Source organism: Triturus cristatus, chromosome 7 (assembly GCF_964204655.1).
Source record: "Triturus cristatus chromosome 7, aTriCri1.1, whole genome shotgun sequence".
NCBI lineage: Eukaryota > Metazoa > Chordata > Amphibia > Caudata > Salamandridae > Triturus > Triturus cristatus.
This window is the reverse complement of record NC_140590.1, coordinates 1503178302-1503194994: the sequence shown is the minus strand read 5'-3', so window position 1 is coordinate 1503194994 and position 16693 is coordinate 1503178302.

The following is a 16693-nucleotide window of genomic DNA, read 5'->3' as shown; positions in this document are numbered from 1 at the left end:
GGGAGAATCGGTCGGAAAATTGTCCCAGCAAGTGGCGGCAGTCTTCCTGTTGTTCGGGCGTCAGGGTGGGTGAGAGGTTAACTCCATCCACTGACCCATCTTTCTCAGAGGCCACTAAGAGGTCAGGGAGAGGCTCGGTCTCCTCTTCCATTCCATCATCAGTGGCCAGCAGCATGCCCACTTCGGTCCTCTCTAAGTGGGGCTTAAGGCGGTTAACATGTAGGACCCTCAAAGGGTTCCTGGGAGTCTGCATGTCCACCAAGTAGGTGATAGGACTTTTGCGCTCCACAACCTCAAATGGACCTGTCCACTTATCCTGAAGTGCACACGGCTCCACTGGGGCCAAGACCCACACCTTTTGTCCAGGTTGAAGCTCTACCAGAGTGGCATTCCGGTCGTACCACCGCTTCATCTCTTCCTGGCTGGCTTCCAGATTTGCCTCAGCAAGTTGCCTGAAACGCCGAGTCTGGTTCCGGAAGGCCAGCATGTAACTATATACATTCTGGGGAGGTTTCCTGGGAGATTGCTCCCAGCCTTCCTTTACCAAACTCAGAGGTCCTCTTACCGGGTGACCATACAGAAGCTCAAAGGGGCTGAACCCTAGAGACTTCTGCGGCACCTCTCGGTAAGCGAAGAGCAGGCATGGCAAGAGGACGTCCCACTTACGCCTCATTGGACCGTCCAGGCCCATGATCATGCCTTTGAGGGTTCGGTTGAATCTCTCAACCAACCCATTTCCTTGGGGATGGTAAGGAGTGGTGAACTTGTAAGTTACCCCACACTCCTTCCACAGGGATTTCATATATGTGGATATGAAATTGGTCCCCCTGTCGCTCACCACCTCTAGAGGGAATCCCACTCGGGAGAAAATTCCCATCAGTGCCCGTCCCACCACGGGGGCCGTCACTGTCCTCAGAGGGATGGCTTCAGGGTACCGGGTGGCATGGTCCACCAAGACCAGGATGAACCTGTTGCCCAGGGCTGTCTTGGGGTCCAGAGGCCCCACAATGTCAATACCCACTCGTTGGAATGGCGTACCGACCACAGGGAAAGGTTGCAGAGGAGCCTTGTGCTTCCCTCCGCTCTTACCACTTGCCTGGCAAGTCTGACAGGTTCTGCAGTAGGAATCTGAATTCTTGTGCATTTGGGGCCAGTAAAAGTGGGTGACAAGCCTGTCATAGGTCTTGTCCTTCCCCAAATGTCCTGCTAACGGCACATCATGAGCCAGCCCCAGTAGGAAGGTTCTGAACTTCTGGGGTACCACCAGCACACGGGCTGACCCAGGTTCAGCAGCCTTAGGCTCGGAATACAGGAGGTCACTCTCCCAGTACACGTAGTGTGTTTTGGCCTGAACACCATTGGCCTGGTCTGCAGCCTGTTGCCGCATACCCACGAGAGAAGGGCATTCTTTCTGCTCCCTGCAGAATTCCTCCCTGGAGGGACCTCCTTCTTGCTGCCAATGGGTCAGCTCAGGCAAGTCTCCCAGTTCGGCAATCTGTTCCCCGGTAGGCTCCAGAGCATCCCCCTCAGGGTCTACTTCCTCCTGGGCCGTGGGAACTTCGGGGGCCGGTTTCCCGCGCCTCCTGCGCCTTCTCCCTAAGGCCGGTTCCTGGACCTCTCCCTCAGGCTCCAGGACCCTCTCAACACCCCTACTGGCTGCCATGGACCGGGTGGTCACGCACGCCCAGTCGGGTAGACCCACCATCCTCAGATGCGTGGTCTTCTCCACCTTTTCCCAAGGGGAGCTCTCCAGGTCGTTTCCTAGCAGACAGTCTACAGGCATGTCAGTTCTCACAGCGACTTGCAGAGTACCAGAAACCTCCCCCCACTCAAAGGGAACTTGAGCCATTGGACAACGACTCTCTACGTTGTCAGCATTGACAACCCTACAGTAGGCATTGGGTACAATCTGCTCTTGAGACACCAGGTGTTGCCTCACCGAGGTCACGCTGGCTCCTGTATCTCTAAGAGCCTCAACCTTCTTTCCATTGATGGTCACCACCTGCCCATATTTCTTAGTGTTAGAGGGCAGGTAGGTTACAGGGACCATCTCACTGTCTCCTAGCGAGACTAGGGTCATCTGCCCGGGACCCCCACCCTCCTGGACTGCTACTTCCTCCCCAAAGTTAACACTAGCTACTTGCCGGGGTGGAGCACCAGTGGGTGCGGTCTTACCAAACAGGCGACACTTAGGATCAGAGGCAATGTGCCCCGGATCACCACACTTATAACAATTGAAGGGCCCCTTTGGAACAGGTCTACCTGTCGGGGCCCCGTTCTGCTGCGGGGGTGGGGGAGGCTGAGAACCCTTCTGCTGGTTCCCTTGGGAATTACTTTGGGGGCCTTTTTGGAACCCCTTCTGTTTACCCCTGTCCCCCCCACTCTTCTGCTGGGGACCCTGCCCACCTTTGGCGGAGTCTCCCACTTGACCCTTGTGGACCCTGGTGCTGAGCCAGCGGTCCGCCTCCTCAGCAAGCTTCCTCGGGTTGGACAGCTTGCTATCTATCAGGTGCTGGCGTAGCTCAGGAAAACATTGACTGGACAAGTGCTCCCATGCAATTAAATCAAGCAGCCCTTGATAATCATTCACTTTGCTACCCTTCACCCAACCATCCAGCGCTCTGCAGAAAAAGGTCACATATTCCACATACGTACTCTCAGGGATCTTCTTCGTCTCCCTGAACCGCTGTCTATATAGCTCCGGAGTTAACCCATACCTGGTCATTAAAGCTTCCTTCATATGGGGGTATGAGGTCTGGACTTCCAAGGGCAAATCTAACAGGGTGTCCCGCCCTTCCGCAAGGAACCTTCCCCACAACCCCGCTCCCCAGTCTTTCTCAGGGACCCGGTGTGAGGACATGGCCACCTCGTAGGCTCTAAACCACTGCCCTATGTCATCCTTTCTAAAATACTCCTTTACTACATCTTTGGGGATGTACACCTTGGACTCTACCTGCGCTGGTGGAGTGCTGCCACCAGAAGGAGCGGTATCCAAACTTTTCGCCTTCAGCTCCAACTCCTTCAATCTGATATCATGATCCATTTGGCGTTGTTGTGCCTCCAGGGCCAACTTCTGCTTTTCCATTTCCATCTGTCCTGCCAACTTTGCCATCTCCATTGCATGCGCCCTGTCTGCTGCCCTGTCTGCCAGCTCCTCTGGCGACCGGACCCTGCTGGGCTCCTCAAGGTTGTCGGGTGGAACGATGTCCCCCGCATTCCGTGGGTCTCGTGACTCCTTCCAGGCTCTCAGCGCCTTGGCGTACTGGGTTCTCCTCTTGAATCCAGCATGGGGGACTCGGAATTTTACACTGTAGCCTTTCAATTGCTCTATCGTGTAGCCTTCCAGTCTCTCCCAATCCACCTCATCTATTCCAGAAATCACAGAGAGTGCTCTTCCAGCGGAGTGTGAGCCAGGCATGGTTGCAGTAATGGCAGATGTCTCAACAAAGTTCAACAAATGAAAACCTGTGGCTGCGTTATTTGGTCTGCTCTCACTATCTGGTGATTAATAATTCACTGTTATGCAAATTATAAGTGCAAATCCGAAATCCCAACCGCTGCCAACAATGTTAGAGTCGGGGATCTCTGGTTGGCGCAAGGTTGCCCTTGTGTCAAGCAGGAACCCTCTCCTCCACGTCAGGGCGCAGGATAACCCCTCGCGAATGACCCTTGCTCACCCTCTAGGTGCGTGGCGTGAGCAGCCAAGGCGATTCCTCAGGCGTTGTTGGTTAAGCACTTACAATCATACACACAGTAAATACATCAATCCCCCCAGAAACGGACACCAGACTTGGATATATATAAAAATACGAGTCTTTATGTAAAAATAAGGTATATATATCTCAACAGACTTATCACAAGACCAATAACGTTTTCGCTAGGCCACCAGATTATACAGCAGGCAAATGTTCTTGGTTCGTGGTTTCAAATGGATAGTTCGTAGTCTCTTTACTTGTAGTTCCAGTACTCACAGAGATCGGTTCCTGCGAACGGGGAAATAAGGCGTTGCGGGCCCCGAGCCCGATACTGGACTTCTTTCGTGATGAGGAGAGTCGGCACAGGTCGGTGCGACTCTCAACTTCGGGAAGTGTTCTTGGGTCCTCAATCAGCAGGTGTGGGCAAGTAGGCAGGCGCGGCCCGCGACCCTTTGGCACGGCGGTGCAGGAGGGTCTCCACAGCGGGGGCGGCGCGGCCTGAGATGTCCGGGGATAGCGAAGCGGGGTCGCAGGGCACGGTCAGTGCAGCTGGATGACCCGGCGTAGATCACAGTCGTCGGACGGCCTCCGGCGGGAGGGGTGATAGCACGTTCAGCGCGCTCCAATGGCAGGCGGTGACAGGGGTGCAGGCGGCCTGGCCCGGGGACAGAGAGCGGCTCCGGACGGAGCGGGGCTCTCACGGGGTGGCGGCAGGCGAGCTCCTGAGTGTCACGGCCCTAGGAGGGGCGATGAGGGGCGCAGTCTCTTTTCCAGCGGGATGCACACACGGCTCGAATTGGAGGACGAGCAAGAAGCACAGAGAACCCACTGTTCCTGGGGTTCAGTTCAGGGGGCAAGCTCAGATCAAGCCCTTGGAGAATGTTCAAGCACAAAGTAGCAAAGTCTTTTCAGTAAGTCTCTTCCTCTCCTCTCTCAGCAAGGCAAGCAGCAGGCCAGCTCCTCCGGCGTCTTCTTCTCCTTCTAGTCGGGCAGAGGTTCTTTGTGGTAAACAGGATTCTGATTTCTTAGGAGCCAGGCTCCTACTTTTATACACCAATTCTTTTGTTCTTTAGCGCCAGGGGGCCTAGGCCTGGCTCAGTCCAGTTCTGGAGCACTCGGCTATGGTGACTCTGCTCTTTCCTTTCAGCAGCAGGGCAGAGACATCAGCCGCCCCACAGGGGGTGGCGCCGGCTTTGTGGTGGCAGAGCACAGGTCTATTCAGGAGTCAAGGTGTACTCCTCCCACCCATCCAGGTCTAATCTCTCTACCCACCACCTGGCAGCCAACCTGTCTCTGGGGATTCCCCAACCCTGCTCCTCACTGTTGCCAGGCAGAACACATACACACAGCAGAGGCGGACTGAGATGGTCAGGTCAGTAAATACTAACTTTCTAAAAGTAGTATTTACAAACCCAGGATATTAAAATAAACTTGACTACAAGAAGTATTTTATTATTCTGAGTTCAGGCATACCAAACTTGACACTCTACCATGCTCTCTGAGTCCACTGGGGTCACAGCGTTGGCGTGACCCCGGCAGCCCATTCTGGCCTATGGAGAGCAGGTAGCCTTCAATAGTGAAAAACGACAAGGCTGTAATTCACTACTAAGACATGCCACACACATCAGGGCATGTCCTACCTTATGCCTACAATGCACCCTGCCCTCGGGCCTACCAGAGGGGTGGCTAATATGTAGGTAAGGGAAGGTTTAGGGACTGGCAAGTGGGGGGCACTTGCGCAGTCAGCGCGACGGTCCCGGACCGCGCACAGGGTCTGCGGTGGCAGACCCTAGACACACTTTACAAGGCCGCTTCCGTGGGTGGCGCAACCAGCGCTGCAAGCCCACCAGCAGCATTGGCATTCACAAGCCCTGGCACCCCTGGTGCACTTGACTGGGGACTGACAGTGAATCCAATAAACCAATCATGGACATCAATTACAGGTACACTTTATCTAGGGAGCACTTGCACTGCGGCACGGATTAGCCGTGGCGCAGTGCCCTGAGCGGACAACACCAGCAAAACAGTCGAGGCACACCATCAAAAAGTGGAAGGGAAACTCACGCCAAGGTGCCAGGTCTAACAGGTAGTGATCAACGTATATGTAAATATTGTTACAACAAATTAGAAGAGTACAAAATGCCTGCTAGAGCAGTGCATAATAAATTGGAGTTAGTAGCTATTCCGCAGGAATAGGCCAAATTGAATACATATGAGTCAGTTCTAATTCAATCTGTTCATCCTTTTCAAACTATAATTCGGTTGGAGCCTAAAACAGGTAAACTGCCACAACCAGACTTGCAAAGAGGGCTGAAAGGAAGAGTGGTGTACTGAACTTTGGATTTTAAGAAAAACATTGAAACTGTTGCTGGAGAGAAAGAGGAAGATGAGACAGTAGTTATTTTAATAAATGGTGTACCCACAAAGAGTCGGAAAATATGGCAATAATTTGTGGATGTTAATAAAGTTGAAAAGGCTACCTTATATCTTATAGAGAACAATATTTATTACAAAAATGTAAATGTGGATGAACAGGTAATACGTGAGTTCATGAATCACTTCTTTCTGCGAAAGAATTTGTGGAGAAAGAAACAGATTAAAATTTAGAAGCACAGTTAATCAATTTGATGGCATGTCAACGTGGAACAAATGAGTATTGGTATCTTTGTCATGGAGAACTCAAGTTTATGTTACGGAACTTAGGTACACCAACATGGTTTGTCACACTTCGCTGTGCAGAGTAGGCATGGGAAGATTTGCTTGAGTTTTTAATGGAAGCGAATTCTAATATAAAAAATGTTGAAATAAAGACTCCTGGTGAACTGTGTTCATTGGATCCTGTAAATGTGTGCAGATATTTTAATCATAATTTTCAAGGTATGTTGTGTTTTGTCTGTAATAAAATAAATCCACCTCTTGGAAAAGTTACCGATTTCTTTTGGAGAAAGGAGTATCAAGCAAGAGGTACACCTCATATACATATGCTAGTATGGATCAAGGATGCACCTACATTTGGAAATGATTCTGATGAAACAGTATTGTCTTTCATCGAACAGTATGTGACATGTGAGATTCCAAGAGAAGAAGGAGATAGAAGCTTGAGACAGCAAGTTTTATGTTTCCAAAGTCACCGTTGTGTAAAGTATTGCAGAAGAAAATACAAGTCTAAAGGAAAATTTAAACCATATGTCGGTTTGGTGTTCCCCGTCCAGTCATTTGTAAAGGAAGAGTAAATTCTTTTTTTTCTTCTGTGAGGCACACAATAACTCGGAAATCTCCAAAGAATACCTACAACTTAAAAAGAACAGAAGTGTCAAAGTATATCAATGACTACAATCCAGTCATTTTAAGAATGTGGAATGCGAACATGGACATCCAGTATGTTGCGGATAACTCAATTGCTGTTGCACGTTATGTTACATCATACACAACAAAATCTGAAAAAACAGAGATGAAACAAATGTGGGAAGAAATTGCACAAGAGAATAGTCTTAGCAAAAAATTGTACAGCTTTAGTTTGAAAATGCTTTCCCACTGAGAAATTGGATCATCTGAATGTTCAGACCGCTTGTGTTCTCTAGTTTATATTCAAAGTCACGAGGAATCATTTGGGTAAGTTTAGGACTTGCCTGCAAATGAAATAGAGTGTTGAAATCATTGGAAGAAATTGAACAATTAGCAGCAAATGAGCCAGATAGTACAGACATTCTTAAAACGAATATGTTGAACACATACTATCCGAAAAGGAGTCAACATCTGGAACAGCTATGTCTGTATGAAGTACTTCAGCATTACAGCTTCAAAAGAAATGTTAAAGAGAATTTAAACGAAGGAAAGTTTGCAGTAGTTGGATGTCATGGTTGTTTAGTAAAACATGCAAAGGGTAATCTTATAAACCACAAGAAACTTAGGGCCAGATGTAGGTGGCTAAATACCGGTCGGTAACGCCGGAATTTGGTAAATTTCAGGGTTACCGACCGGTATTTAGCCATTCCTAATGTAGGTAAGGAATCGGTAAATAAGGAATCGGTAAATACCGATTCCTTATTGCTCTTGCATTTAAGGAATCATTAATACCGAATCCTTAATGTAGGAAGCACATTAAAGAGTGCTTTTGAGCCTTAAGAAATCACTTTTTAGTTTTTTTTAAGTGCCATGTGGCACACATTCATGCCCTTACGGCATGTATGTGTGCCACATGTGCACACATGCACATTTCAGGGGTGCAACAGGGTGTCCTTTTGACACCCTGGCATCCTTGAAAGTGCTCCCGCTATTAGCGATTCAGTAATACCGAATCGCTAATAGTGAATGTCTTCACATTCCTTTCTATGGGCCTCCAAGCCCATAGAAATGAATGGGTAGGTATTCCTTATTACCGAATCTCAATTACCGATTTGGTAATAAGGAAAATTAAGGATTCAGTATTTTTTTACCGAATCTTTACCTACATAGGAAATGCGATTTTTTAATCGTGAATCGGTAAAATTCACTATTAAGAAATCGGTATTTCAGATCTACCTACATCTGGCCCTAAGTTGTGAAACTCCAGATAAGCGAGAATTTTACTATTTAGCACTTCTTCAGCTGTTTAAACCATGGCATAGCGAAAGTGAATTACTTGGAGAGTTTGACTGCTACAAAGTATCTTTTAATGCTTGTAAAGATAGCATTCGATGTCCAATTTTCCCTACATATTTAAAAATGTTGAATGATGAAGTTGAACAGGAAAAGACTGTTATAGCTGAAATAGCTCATGAAAGTTCTCAAGATAGTCAAAGTAGTGGTCCAGGTAGTCAAGATCCTCTTGGACAACCAATGCTGGAAAATGATGAATCAGCGATTGCTAAGCATGAAGTCAAAATTGCAATGCAACAAGCACACGAAGACAATATAACATTGGAAAAGTTAGAAGACCAAGTAAATGTTGAACAGAAAGAAATATATGTACAAGTGAGAGAATGGTTAGAACATGGTTTGTTGCATGAAGAAAAAGCATGTCTGTGTTCATCTTTTAAACCTCTTCTGATGTACATCAGTGGTCAAGCTGGGACAGGTAAACGTTAAAGTTTTGACCAGTTATCTTAAAGAAACTACTGGTTCACATTTATGTTGTGTGGTAACAGCTCCAACTGGATTAGCTGCACACAATGTTAAAGGAGTTACTTTGCATATATAATTGATGTTACCAGTGGAGCGTGATAATAAATTAGAATATCAGAAGTTGTCTGGAGAAGCTTCTTATGAAGTGTCAAGAGTGCTGAAGAAAATGAAACTTTTAATTATTGATGAGGTGAGCATGGTCTCGAACTTAATGCTTGCTTTTGTACACTTAAGAATGCAACAGGTATTAAAAATAGATTACAACGTTCTCTTTGGGGGAACACATTTAATTGTATTTGGACATCTGCTACAACTAACCCCTGTAAAAGGAGAACCAGTGTTTAAAACTCTTCTACATGAAGACACTAAGAAATATTTAGGAAGTATTGGAAATGTGAATCTGTGGTTACATTTTGAATATAAAGAACTCACTCAGAATATGCGACAAGCAAGAGATGAAGATTATGGAAATATTCTAAAAGATGTAAGAATTGGTGTTCTAAGCAAACATTGTAAACAAGCTTTTCAAAGTTGTCTACTAAAGAACTTGTTTACAAATGAAAACACACCAGCAGAAGTAATGTACGAGAAAATGAAAGAAAAAAAGTCTATAGTTTGCTTAATGCCTACAGTGGAAGAGTGTTATACATTTAATAGAGAGCTTATGAAATTGGAAAATCAAGAAATAGTTCACATTGAAGCTATTGATAAGATAGACCAACAAGGAATTTCAGAAAAACTACAGACTAAATTGGATTCTTTGGAAAAGTCTGTATCAAAAACTGCTGGCTTAGAAAAAAATTAGATGTATGTTTAAACTGTCGGGTAATTTTGAAGCGTAATCTGAATGTAGAAGAAGGTTTAGTGAATGGAGCAATGGGGAAAGTTGATGATTTAGTGAAATATTAAAATAGAAATGGAATTGAATTTTTGAAAGTAAAATTTTCTCAGATTGCAGAGGTAAGACAGATTGCACGTTCTGCCGCACGTTTTTTGCTTGTAAAAGACTTATATGTTCGTAGCAAACAGTTTCCCTTCTGTTTAGCATATACAATAACTATTCACAAGACACAAGGTTTAAGTGTAGATAATGCTTTGGTAAATGTTGGAAAAACTGTGTTTAAAGAGGGAGTGGTATATGTTGCATTATCTCGAGTTAGAACGTTGTCTGGTTTGTATTTAATTGATTTTGATGAGAACAAGGTTAGTGCTGATGTTATTTGTGTAAGAGAATATAATCGTTTGAGAAGGCTTTATGCTCCCCATTTAGGTGAATATCATATTTATGAGAAACGTGTTGTGTGTTCAAAACGCAAATATGTTGAAGAGTTAACTATGGTTGAAAAGCAGAAAGAAAATCAACAGAAAAGAAAAGATGTAAAGAAGCAGAAAATACAAACAAGTGATGATGTTGTTGGATACCAATTAGAAAATGTTTCTGGTGTCAACTGAAATGAAATGAAATGAAAAATTATATTTATATAGCGCATAGACTACCCGGAGGCCTCGCAGCGCTTTAATTGATCACTGTGGCGGGCCGCAGGGTGAGACTAGCACGTTTTTGCAAACAGGTGGGTTTTCAAAGCTTTCCTAAAAGCCAGCCGGTTATTCTTTTCTCTGAGGGCTAAGGGGAGGGAGTTCCAAAGTCTCGCAGCAGTATGGGAGAAGGAACGGCCGCCCCAAAGTGCTTTGTTGATTTTAGAAGTGGTAACTAGGTGCAATGATCCCGAGCGAAGGGCTCTGGATGGAGCGTAGGGCACAACTAAGGGGGACAGGATGGCAGGGCCTGTTCGATGGAAAGATTTGTGCACAATGCACATAGCCTTAAACTGTGCTCTAGCAGCCATCGGGAGCCAGTGCAATTCTTTTAGAGCTTTCTTGGCTGACTGCCAGCGGGGGATGTTGAATAATAATCGGGCGGCGCAGTTTTGCGTGACTTGGAGCCTGTTGGTCACTGAAGCCGGGGCACCCAGATATAGCGCGTTTCCATAGTCCAGGCGGGAGAGTATCAGGGCCTAAACCATGATTCTCCTCGCCTGGAAAGGAAGCAGAGGGAGTACTTTGCGGAGCATTTTCATTAGGCCGACACACGTGGAGGCAGTTTTGGTAGCCTGGACCGAGAAGTCCAGCGCTTTATCGAGCCAGATTCCCAGACTCTTTATCTGCGGTTTGGGAGGGGGGGGAGCACCAAGGCAGGTGGGCCAAATTGATGTCAAAATGGTCGGAGAAGGGTTACCCAATAGCATAATCTCTGTCTTCTCCCCGTTAAGTTTGAGACAGGACGATTGCATCCACTTAGCAACGGCCTCTAGACAGAGGCCCAGGGTGTTGGACGGCTCCTCAGTGTGGTCCAGAGAGACCACCAACTGGGTGTCGTCCGCGTAGGTGACAATACGCACGCCAAAGGGCTGGACTATCTCCGCTAGAGGTCGCATATAGACATTAAAAAGTGTGGGGCTCAGGGAGGAGCCCTGAGGAACCCCACATCTAAGTGGTTGCTTAGGGGAGACTGCTTTGCCCTCAAACACCTGGAAGAAGCGCTCGTCCAGGAAGGAGGTCAGCCACTCCAGGGCCGCGCCCGACACGCCCATGCCTTTCAGACGGTGTAGCAGTGTGGCATGGTTGACAGTGTCGAACGCGGCACTGAGGTCGAGTAGTATGATGGCTGCTTTTCCTCCCCGGTCCAGCACCAATCTAGTTTCTTCCGTCACTGCTAGGAGAGCAGTTTCAGTTCCATGCTGCGGGCGGAAACCCGTCTGAGAGGCGCATAGCAGACTATTTGATTCTAAGTAGTCCACTAAGATATTATTGATGTGCCTTTCAAGCAGTTTGCTCATCCAGGGAAGTAGGGAAATGGGGCGGAAATTGGCCAAGTTGTTCTGGTCCAAGGTGGGTTTTTTCAAAAGGGCCCTAACCATCGCACATTTCCATGGTGCTGGGACGGAGTTAGAGGAGATGGAAGCATTAAGGACATCCAGAATGACAGGGCGGATGATGTCCATCACCTTATTGAGAGTTTGCGGGGGTGCTGGGTCATTGGGGGATCCCGAGATGACTTTAAGAAGCATTCTGTCTAAAGTGTCGGAATCTAGGAGGGGGAATTCATCCAGTGAGCTGGGGGCTAAGAAGTCAGAATCTGTAGTGGTGGTGTGGTCCATGTCATCACTGCCAGTAGAAAATGAAGAATAGATGGCCTGGATCTTCTGGGAGAAGAAAGTGGCTAAATTATTGCAACGGGTTTGTGCGCCATCAGATGACAGACGCTCGGGGGGAGGGGGAGAAATTAAAGATTTGGCTATTTTAAAAATTTCTTTGGGGGAGTTTGCAGCTAGATTGATTTTGGCTTCATAAAAATGGGCTTGCGCAGATTTTATTTGATTTTTATAGAGCTTTATTGCGGCTCTATACTCAACTTTCTTTGATTGTGAGTAATCTTGTCTCCAGGCTCTCTCTAGTTTGCGGCAAGATTGCTTCATAGTCCTGAGAGTCGGGGAGTACCAGGGGGCCACTTTGGCTCTGTTTATTAAGTGCAAAGATTCCTCTGGTAGGACTAGGTCAAGGGAACTGGAGATCCAGTTATCAAAATTGACAATGGCTGTATTGGGATTGGTCACATTTGGGGGTAGGTGTTCTATAAGAGCCAGTTTCCACTTAGAAAGTGGGAGGGAGGCCCATTTTCTTCCCCGCTGCTTATTGTGATTTTGTGAGATGGGGGGGGAGCAAGTGGTCAATGTAAAAGGTACTAAAAAATGATCGGTCCAGGATAGTGGTACTGGAGCCTCGACGGTTAAGCTATCTAGATTGCTGTAGATGTGATCTAGGAGATGTCCCTTAACATGCGTTGATTGAAAGCCTTTCTGAGCCAGGTCAATGGACTGAAAGTTTGTTCGAAGACTATTGGCTGTTGAATCAAGTGGCTCATCTAGGTGTAAATTAAGATCGCCCAGCAGGGTGAAATTTGCCGAGGTGAGCACTAGGTTGGCGGCTAAATCCGTCATGTTAGAGATAAAGTTGTTGAGGGTGCCAGGTGGTCGATAGACTAGGATACCGGAGAAAGTAGTGGATGGGGAGAACTCAAGAGTGAAATGTAGGTTCTCACAGGCTGGCATGGGGGAGGGAGTGATGCGGCATCTAAAGTTGTCCCTATAGATAATAGCCAGCCCTCCACCTCTGCCAGTCTTGCGATCCAAATGTTTAATAGTATAGCCTTGGGGGGTGGCCCATGCTATTGCAGGATCAGTTTCTAGCTGAAGCCATGTCTCTGTTAGAAAGAGGGCGTCTGGATTGAGCTCCTCTATCAGCATGGCCAGTTCAGTATGGTGTTTGGGCAGGGAACGGCAGTTAAGAAGGAACATCCTCCATTTCTGCTTGGAGGGATTTTTCACAACATTTGGAGTAGTTATGCCCCAATCACAAGTTTTGCAGTGGGCCTTCGGGTGTAAGGGAAGGACTGAATGCAAACATAGTGGATTGACCGAAGGACGCAATGCATATAGTGAGGAATTGCTGTATGTGAGGAGATTTCCTACCATGATGACAGCTGGGTCCGGAGACTGGAAGCGTCTGGACGCGGACTGGCTTCTCTTTGGCGCCTCTTCGGCGCGTCTAAGGCGCTACCGCTGCGCGTGCCGCTGCGCGGGGCGAAGGAGGTTAATATAGATTGGGCTCAGGGAACACTGGAGCATCAACCCACTAAAATGGCCGCCAAGAAATGGCACTACCAGGAAGTAGGAGCGCTCTGTTCTCCCTCCACAACAATCAGCCCGAGTAGCTGCGGTGGACCGGGGAGTCAGTGCACAATTCAAATCACATTAGCAACAGCAGTTTGCATGTAAAAGCGATTTTCTCTTTTTAAGAAAACAATTTTCTCCTTTTAAAAAAACGATTTTCTCTTTTTAAAAAAACGTTTTTCTCTTTTTTAAAAAAACACATTCAACAGAACAGCAAAGGTGCTATCACCTAGAGCGCTGGCGCAGGAGTGATCAGTTCAGGTTTTACTCAAGCGTGTCAGCGCTGGGAGCCTAAGTAGTCAGGGCTCAGGGAACACTGGAGCGTCAACCCACTAAAATGGCCGCCAAGAAATGGCACTACCAGGAAGTAGGAGCTATAGTATGGTAATATCATTCGTAATGTTATGTGTTGTCTTGAAGATATTTGTGGTGAAATTATGGAAAGTCAGGAAAAAGCTTTATGTTCTGCACTCTACACTTCATTTCAAGAATTGAGAACTGATGGAAGTAAGATTAATTCTGCTTCTGGTATTCGCCAACTGTTGGATATATGTACTGGATCTTTAACGTTCAGTGCTAATATACAGCAAGATCACAAGACTTTCTGATGGTTATGCTTAGAGTACTAGAAGATGAAGGAATTCCGATTGAGAGTTTATTTGGACTCAGTTACAAATGAGAACATAAATGTGGAGTGTTTATTAAAGGATTAGAGTTGACAGAGAACGATTTTTATATTTAACAATACCTGACTGCAAATCTGTACCATTTTCCAAATTAGTAAAAGAAGCTGATCATGAGATGATGTGTTCTCGTTGTAAATCAAGAATGCTATCTGCATTATGCCTACAAAGATATGGAAAATATTTGATTATAATGCTGCAACGCTGTCGACCAAATGGAAGAAAAGTGGAAACCAAGATTAAATTTTTTGTTGCTAATCAAGTATCTATTTCTGGAAGAACTTTTGCAACAATTGCTATTGTTTTCCATGCTGGAAGCACTACTACAAGTGGACATTCTACAGTTTATTTAAAGTGTAATAATGGTTGGAGTCGCTGTAATTATACACACTTGGAAATGAAACTGAGATTGCCTTATGAATTACCCAACTCATACTTAATTTTTCAGAAACAAAGATTTTAGATACACTATTCGGCTTTAATGGGAAGGTGTTAGATCTTTAAGGAATTCCTACTGGATGCTTTTAAAGCGAAATTTTTGATACATTATCTGGCGTATTGGGAAAATGTGCAGAGAAACTACGCAAGACCTTCAAGGAATTCATACTGGATGCTTTCAAAGTGAAATTTTTGATACATTATCTGGTGTATTGGGAAAATTGTGCAGAGAAACTATGTAAGATCTTTAAGGAATTAATACTGGATGCTTTCAAAGCAAAATTTTTGATACATTATGTAGTGTATTGAAAAAATTGTGCAGAGAAACTACGTAAGATCTTGAAGAAATTCATACTGGGTGCTTTCAAAGCGAAATATTTGATACATTATCTGGTGTATTGGGTAAATTTGCAGACAATCTACGAAGTAAAGGTACGCTTTGAACATCTGAAGTACTATTGGATGTGTTAACAATGTAGTTGATTGTTTTTTTTCCCCTGCTGTTTATAATAAAACTACACTGCATCACTGTGAATAGTGAAGTTAAGTAGTAGCTGATGACAGCAAAAAAAGGGAGAAAAATTGTTATCTGAATGTTAAATTGTTTTGTATTATTTAAAAACTCATTGTAATTTGTGAAATGTATTACGTTACATAGTACATTTGCAGTTTATTTTATGTAGTTGAATAGTTAGAAAAAATAGTATTAATGACAAATACACAATAGTAGTTCGATATTTAAAAAGCCTTTGAAATTCATTGAAAAAACCATAGGTTTCAGAGACGTTATTCTTAGAAATTAGCATTTAAAAAACCTTCAAAATTCACTGAAAAAAACCATAGGTTACTCACACGCCTAGTCAGTAATGCAAAGAATTAATCACATACCCATTTAATCATGTATACAGTTATACACACCAACTTCGTTATTTTTAGACATACCACATCACTCATTTATATCGATACTAACACATATTTACTGTCTTATACAATCACTGATAGAAGCAGACACTTATTTATATATCCACTCTTGAAATAACTTACGTATACTCATTTATATACTCCAACACTCACATATAGTGGCTTAAAACATATGTAGTTAGTCACAGATATACCACCGAGACATTTATTCACTCACCCATACAGCCCTTTCCAGATGCACTTTTTAATCCAAACAACCACTGAATCACCCACTCAGACATCTATGCACAGACTCATACATTCACCCACCCGCACAGACACTCAGAGACCCATACAGATACTCAGACAACAAATCAATAACCTATATAGACACTCATGTAGGTATTCAGTAACCCATGCAGTTGCTTACACACCAATGGAGAGACTAATACAGACTTTTACACAGTTTAGTCACTAACCCATGCATTCAGTAAGACACGTTCAATCACTCACTTATACAGTCGGTCACACACATAAGAAATAATTCCTTTAGGCACTTGTAAATGTATTCATTCTTCAATACACCTTGGCATGTATATATTAAACATATTTGCATTTTATAGAAACACACATTCACTGGATGATGTCATGAGTGATGTCATCAGTGATGTCATTTGAGATGTCATCAGTGATGTCTTCAGTGATGTCACTGACCATGTCATGAGTGCTGTAATATGTGACATCATCAGCAGTGCATTGCCGGCGCGCGAGTTATAGTTAGCTCAACTAACTATTACAGGCGAATTTCTCTGGTTTTATATGAGTCAAATGTCCAACTAACTATAACGTCCCTAAAACCTATGGTTTTTTCAGTGAAAATAAATAAATATATATATATATATATTTTTATATATATATATATTCACAAAGAAAAATGTGTACGACTTAGGTATAGTTGGGGTTATTAAATTATTACAACACTTTCAAATTGCTTAAACATTAGAAATACTCTAATCATGGTTTTCTATAGTTTTTGTATTCCAGGATTTAATGTAATACATTATTATAGAAAGTATTATAATGTCTTTATTTTCAGATTTCATGTACACATCATGGTCTCCTCTACTATTGTCAGTTGAGTGAC